The sequence below is a fragment of the Mesoplodon mirus genome (assembly GCF_964341445.2).
Source record: "Mesoplodon mirus genome assembly, chromosome: 16".
Lineage (NCBI taxonomy): Eukaryota > Metazoa > Chordata > Mammalia > Artiodactyla > Ziphiidae > Mesoplodon > Mesoplodon mirus.
This window is the reverse complement of record NC_138992.1, coordinates 37,362,618-37,369,866: the sequence shown is the minus strand read 5'-3', so window position 1 is coordinate 37,369,866 and position 7,249 is coordinate 37,362,618.

Sequence of the window (7,249 nt, the reverse complement as noted above, 5' to 3'; positions counted from 1 at the left end):
CTACTAGAATGTAAGCTCCATAAGGGCAAAACCTATGGCCTTTTTTTTTCTTTTTTCACTAAAGTATCCTGGCACATACATAAGTACTCAGTAAATTTTTATTAAATGAGTGAACAAATGATTGAACAAAGGAATGAACTGAATAAATGGGTATCTTCCCAACTATACCAAATGTCTTATATCACTTGCTGGGTGATTCACACCCACCAGCTAATGCGGTCCGTCCTGAGAATGGCCCAGGGGAAGCAAATACCTACTGGTCTACGGTTCCCTGGCCTGATTCTGGCACAGAAGTGAAGCAGAAAACACTTCCTGACAGCCACATTCACTGGAGGCTTTCAGAGAGAGCGCTCCTGGATGACCCCAAGTCCTGAGCCTCCAAGGGTCTTCACATGCTGAGGACTGTCCAGGAATACTAATGCTGTGCGGAGGGCAGTGCTGGGGCTTGCCTGCCAGCCTGCCTGCTGTGTATCCTACAGCACCGACAAAAAGCGCATTAAGTGGCAATACCCAAGGGTAGATAGGGCAGAGAAACATTATAATCCCCATTTATTAAAAGAAAGCTGGATTGATTTAGATTCATATAGTCATAGGATGTTAAAAGTGGAAAGAGCCTATAGATTGGGGGTTTTTAACCTTTTTTGTGTCCCAGAGCCCTTTAGATGTCTGGCGAACCATATTAACTCCTTCCGAGATGAATGCTTTTAAGTGTATAAAACAAATACAATCACAAGGAAACCTATTACATTAAAATATAGCTAACAGGGCTTCCCTGGTGGAGCAGTGGTTAAGAATACATGTGTCAATGCAGGGGACACGGGTTCGAGCCCTGGTCTGGGAAGATCCCACATGCCATGGAGCAACTAAGCCCGTGAGCCACAACTACTGAAGCCTGTGTGCCTAGAGCCCGTGCCCCCAACAAGAGAAGTCACCGCAATGAGAAGCCCACACACCACAACAAAGAGTAGCCCCCGCTCTTCGCAACCAGAGAAAAGCCCACGCGCAGCAACAAAGACCCCAACGCAGCCAAAAATGAAATAAATTAAATTAAATTAATTTATAAAAATATATATATAGCTAACAAAATATTTTTAAAACCTGGTGACAGTTGTACAACAGTGTGAATGTAATTAATGTCTCTGAATTGTACATTTAAAAAATGGTTAAAAGAGGGGCTTCCCTGGTGGCGCAGTGCTTAAGAATCCGCCTGCCAATGCAGGAGACACATGTTCGAGCCCTGGTCCGGGAAGATCCCACATGCCGTGGAGCAACTAAGCCTGTGCACCACAACTACTGAGCCTGCGCTCTAGAGCCCGCGAGCCACAACCACTGAGCCCACGTGACACAACTACTGAAGCCCGCGCACCTAGAGTCCGTGCTCTGCAAGACGAGAAGCCACTGCAATGAGAAGCCCTTGCACCACAACGAAGAGTAGCCCCCACTCGCCGCAACTAGAGAAAGCCCACGCACAGCAATGGAGATCCAATGCAGCCAAAAATAAATAAATTAATAATTTTAAAATAAATAAATTAATTACATGATGTATACAAAAAAAAATTTTTTAAGTCTCAGATACTGCTAATAAAACTGTGGTTTGTGGCCTGTATTTGTACTTGAAGGAAATACGGAATTTCTGTTAGAGGCTAATGAGGAAAGAGAGGTAATAATGATCTCCCATTACAGACCATCTTGCTCCACCCGTTCCTTTGGGAGATGGGAAGTCTCAGATGGGGAAAATCTGAGAAGTCTAACATGAGAGGTCTAAGAAGTCTTACCCCCAGGGCCCTGACTCCCAGACATAAGGTCAGAGGAAACTCGATGGCCAGAGCAGGACCTTGAAGACTCGAATAAGTCATTTTACTTGTCTTGGAATGAATCAAATAAATGGGAATATAGCTATTTCCATATCCCTTAAGGACCACCTTCCCTGCCTTCAAAAAGCTCTCTGTATATTGATTCTACTATTGAGACCCACTACATATTTTTAATCTCTGTATTTGAGATTAAAATCTATAAAATGAAACCAGTAACTACTTACCACACTAGGTTGTTATGAGGATTATATGCAAAAAAATACTTAAAGCTCCTATCACAGCACCTGGCATGTTGTTGAAGGTGAGTAAATAATACTTATTTGTAAATTAATAATACCTCATGGTACCTTACCCCTCAATTCTTTGCAATGCCTGCAGGTAATCTGGCAATTCAGCTGTGAGATTTAAATGTCTGGGATTCTGTAAAAAATGACTGATTAAATTTAGAGATCATGTTTTGTGTCTTTCCAGGCCTACTTTAACTTTCAGGCGGCTGTCACCCAGCCTGCATAGCTTCACTCCCTCTGCAAAGAGCGAGCTGCCACAGACTCTTAAAAGCATGCCTTTGGATTCTCTCCCGGCTTTCTTGTGCCTGGTGAGACAAAGAACACCTGAGCAGGTAGGAGTGGTTTCTCTGCCTTCAGCCAAGGTGCACACACTTGATAGATGTTTTCTAGCTTCCCGATTCTTCAGGCCTGAGCATAAGTGTCAGGCAGGCAAAGTAGACATAAGCTTATACCTCAAAATATTTAGTGGATTAAGGTGCAAATTCTGCTGAATTCACAGGAAAAAAAAGTGACTACTCTTAACGAAGGCTGCCTGACAATAATTTTCTGTGAAGGGGGAGAACAGGAGATACTGGAAAGTCTGGCTGATTAGGGACTATGGGATACATGAACGAGGCTGAAAGGGACCCCAGGATTCAGGTAACTGGTGGAGCACTTGGTGGGGGACTCTGGGGACTCAACACCTGGGTGGCAGCCACTAGATGGGGGGGTACCATGCCCCTTTCTTTTCACATTCTGCTCTTTCTCCCTTCGATGCCACATCTCTCTTGTCTTCTGTGCCTCCGCCTCCATCCTTTTCCCTACCCAGGACCACCACCCATAATTTGCAGGGCCCAGTACAAAATGAAAATGTGAGGTCCCTTTTTCAAAAATTATTAAAAATTTTCAGGATGGCCAGAGCAGAACTTAAAGTAAACCAAGCAGGGGTCCTTCCGTGTGCAGTAGGGGCCTGTGTCACAGAGCAGGTCACACACAGCCGGCCCTGCCCCCCCTTTCTCTGCTGGTGCCTCATTCATCACCCATCTGCCTCTATCTTCAAGATGACACCCGCCCCCCCTGAGCCCGCCACACGCAGACATTAAGATCATCAACTCCCACACCCTTCGGGCTGCAAAGGACCCCAGAGGCCAGTCCCTTCATTTTACACCCCAGGTAACCAAGGGGTTGGTTCAGGGGCAACCACGAGGGCATATTGGTTGAACCTCCAGCCCCAGGCTCTCCCCACTCAATTACCTGGCTGCCCACTTCTCTCTCACAGCAAGTTTTCTAACTATACTCATCTGGGAGCTCCTTTTGTCTCTCATGCCACCTGACTACTGAAAGCAGTAAGGGAAAAGAAGAGGGATAGCAGAGTTAAGAATAGCCCGAAATAATCAGCAAATTAAAATATTGAAAATAGGGACTTACCTGGCCGTCCAGTGCCTAAGACTTCACCTTCCAATGCAGGGGGTGCAGGTTCAATCCCTGGTCGGGGAGCTAAGATCCCACATGTCTCGCGGCCAAAAAACTAAAACATAAAACAGAAGCAGTATTGTAACAAATTCAGTAAAGACTTTAAAATTTGTCCACATCAAAAAAAAAAATCTTAAAAAAAAATATTGAAACTATTTCCCCTTAAGATGGGATCAAGCATTCCATAGCCTGGGAGACTTAACCTTATAAAAATGGGGAGGAAAGGGCTTCCCTGGTGGCACAGTGGTTGAGAGTCTGCCTGCCGATACAGGGGACACGGGTTCGTGCCCCAGTCCAAGAAGATCCCACATGCCGCGGAGCGGCTGGGCCCGTGAGCCATGGCCGCTGAGCCTGCGCGTCTGGAGCCTGTGCTCTGCAACGGGAGAGGCCACAACAGTGAGAGGCCCGCATACCGCAAAAAAAAAAAAAAAAAAAAAATTGGGAAGGAAAGAAAAAGACATGCTAATTTCAGCTCTTGCAAAACTTGCTTGGTCAACCAGTATTGGTCACTGTTGCAGGTGTTACTAATACAACAGTAAATAAGGCAAAGTTCCTGATCTTAAGAGCCCCAGGAGGCAGTCAGATCAGTTAGATATAACCTCTCCCCAAAAAATGAACTTTAAAAAAAAAGCAGGTTATTAAATTGTGACACTTAAAACACTAATTTTGTTTTTTAAAATATTAAAATAAAATTTACCTAAATGGTCCCTAAAAAGTGGTTTTTATGGCTGATGAAATTACAGGTCATTTTATTTTTTCTTATAATTCCACATAATTTTTCATTCTTTATTGTATTTCTAATATGTATTACATTTATAAGACAAAAAATTAATGTTTATACCTTTTGACAATGTATAGAATGTCTATGACTCTATTCCCTAAGGAAGTGATTTTAAATATGAATAAGTTTAATCATTACAGTATTATTTATAATAATGAAAAATTGAGGACATTTTGCTCAAGATCTTCCCTGGAGAGTTCTTGAATGATCACACAATGTTGCTACTAACAATTTAGAGATGGTGCCACTAGGTGGCAACAGGGAGTCTCTGACATGTGAGTACAACTTCAAGGTTAGCTCGCAAAGCCTTCAGAACTCAATGCTGGTGGAATGCTCACTGAAATTCTTTCTCAAAATGAAATCACAGTGTTACCCCCAAAAAAGCATTTAACCTAGAAATCCCACCTTTAGGAATAAATTATTAAAATAATGGAATAAATGAACAGAGATGTATGTATATAAGAGCAAAATAAGTGAAACCACCTAAATTGTCCATCAGTGGAGGACTGATACATTATGATTACTTATTAATGATGAAGTTCTGTATTGACAGGAAAGGATGTCCATTATATGTTATTTTTAAGTGAAAAGAAAGCAGATTATCCAATACTGATATGGAAGATAATTTGCTATAAGGACTAAAAGCCTGTAGAGTCAGATGGTCGGTGATCAAGTACCAACTATTAACTGTGTGACTTTGAGAAAGTTTCTTAACCTCTCTGGGCATCATTTACAAAATAGGAATGATATTACTACCTCACCAGGTTGTTGTGAGGATTAAATGCAGTATTACAGGGAAAGCCCTGACAACAGCACTTAGCACCTACTAAGCTCTCAGCAGGCCTTAGCTACCATTATTACATATAGTGTGATACCATTGTTTTTTTAAATATCCAATATATCTATATGTGGACATATGCATTTTCCAAAAGGATACATATCAAAATGTTACAATGATTATAATATTGGGGTGGTGAGATCACAGGTGATATTTTAATTAAAGCTCTTAGCAATTTGGGGAAAAAAATTCTGATGATGGCTCTGTATGCTCAAATGCATGAAGATCTGTAACTATAATCTTCCATACCACATTTCTAGGAAAAATAATTTTTCAATTTTTTATTTAATAACAAAAAAATCACTGTTTTAAAATAAAGTCCACAGCGTATCTCTCTAATTTTCCTTTTTCCTTTCTTTTTAAATTTGATTCCACCTCTCACCTCACCAGAGCTTGTTTTGAACGTTTTTATACCCACCCTTAATTCTAGCTTGTTGTCAGGATCCTCCCCAGCCCAGGCTAGTCCAAAGCCACAGTCAACACTGCTTTCTGCTCTGGCCTGGCTGTGTTGGTTTCCCACCCCTCCCCACCCCTGCCAGCCCTCCAGGTGGACTAAAAAGGGTTCCTTCCATTCAATCCCTACTTCCTCTTCCACAGGCCCCAAACCACTCCTTGTTAGAGAAAACTGAATTCCGCTGTTAGTTTCCCTCCGGTCGCACTGTTTCTCTGTGTGTGTGTGTGTGTGTGTGTGTGTGTTTAAACACCATTTCCCTTTTTGTTCCTTTTAGATTAAAAAAAAGAGCTCCTCTCCTGTTCCGCCCACCCCTCAAACCCTCTTCCTTTTCCTTTGTCTGTTGCTCTGTATCCTTTGTCCCAGTGATGAAGCATGCCTCCCCTTAGGTTTTCTCTTTACAACCTTGCTAGCGCCTTCAGAAACCAAGATTAAAGTGTCAAAATCCTGACATGCATGGGATTGTTTTGTTTAGAGAATTAACAGCAAATTACACTGCTTTCATTACTGTAATTCATGGCATTAGCTTTAACTGCACCCCACTCAATTTCCAACATAAACTTGCTACTGGTTATGGAGTTATCTCAATTAGCTTTTTTATCTATGCCCTCATTCTCAATACTAAGAACAAATAAATGACCTTCACATAGTAGCCCCTACATTTGCACCTTTGGAACTAGAAGGCAGTGACTTCGCAGCAAAACTGAAGTTGGCTCCCTCTGCTGATTCAAAAGGGCCCAAGCATTGCTGACGCTGAGAGTATGATACAACAGATACTGCTTCTGACTTAAGGCAATTTTTTGCGTTGACTTAGTGATGAAAGCGATTAGAAGCAACTGTTACTACAATTTTTTTTAAGTGAAGCAAGAAGCAGCTACCAAATTTAATTAATATAAATGTATATTTCAGGTAAGATAATGGTACAACTTTGTAAGGATAAGATACAGTAAATGAAAATAACTTCTACTCACACAGAGAACTCACAACTTGACCCAACTTTTATAAATATGTTTAATAATAGCTGTTCATGTAAGTTCATTGATAAAAATCTTAGAATGTAAATCATTAATAATGTTAATAATAGTTTCTGACTTTATTCTAAATCAACCTTAGGAATTTAGATTGGTTTTAAAATAGTTTAAATTATTTTTATAGTATTTTATGTTTAACTCAAAGACTTCTCTCTTTAATCAAAAACAAAACTCGGGGCTTCCCTGGTGGCGCAGTCGTTGAGAGTCCACCTGCCGATGCAGGGGACGTGGGTTCGTGCCCTGGTCCGGGAAGATCCCACGTGCCGCTCCCCGCCCCCCCCCCCCCCCCCCCCCGTGAGCCATGGCCGCTGAGCCTGCGCGTCTGGAGCTTGTGCTCCACAACAGGAGAGGCCACAACAATGAGAGGCCCGTGTACTGCAAAAAAAAAAAAAAAAAAATGTGTTTGAAATATATAATATATCCAGTTGAAATATATATATGTATTTGTTTGTTTACTTATGGATTTATTTTCCCACTGGCTTCCAACAGTAGGGTCCTGATATCTGAGTCTTTGCTGGATGGGGGAGTCAGGAGCTTTGGAGGGAGGAGGGAGTGAGCCCTAAAGACCTCTGCATAATAAAAAGAGCAGGTAGAG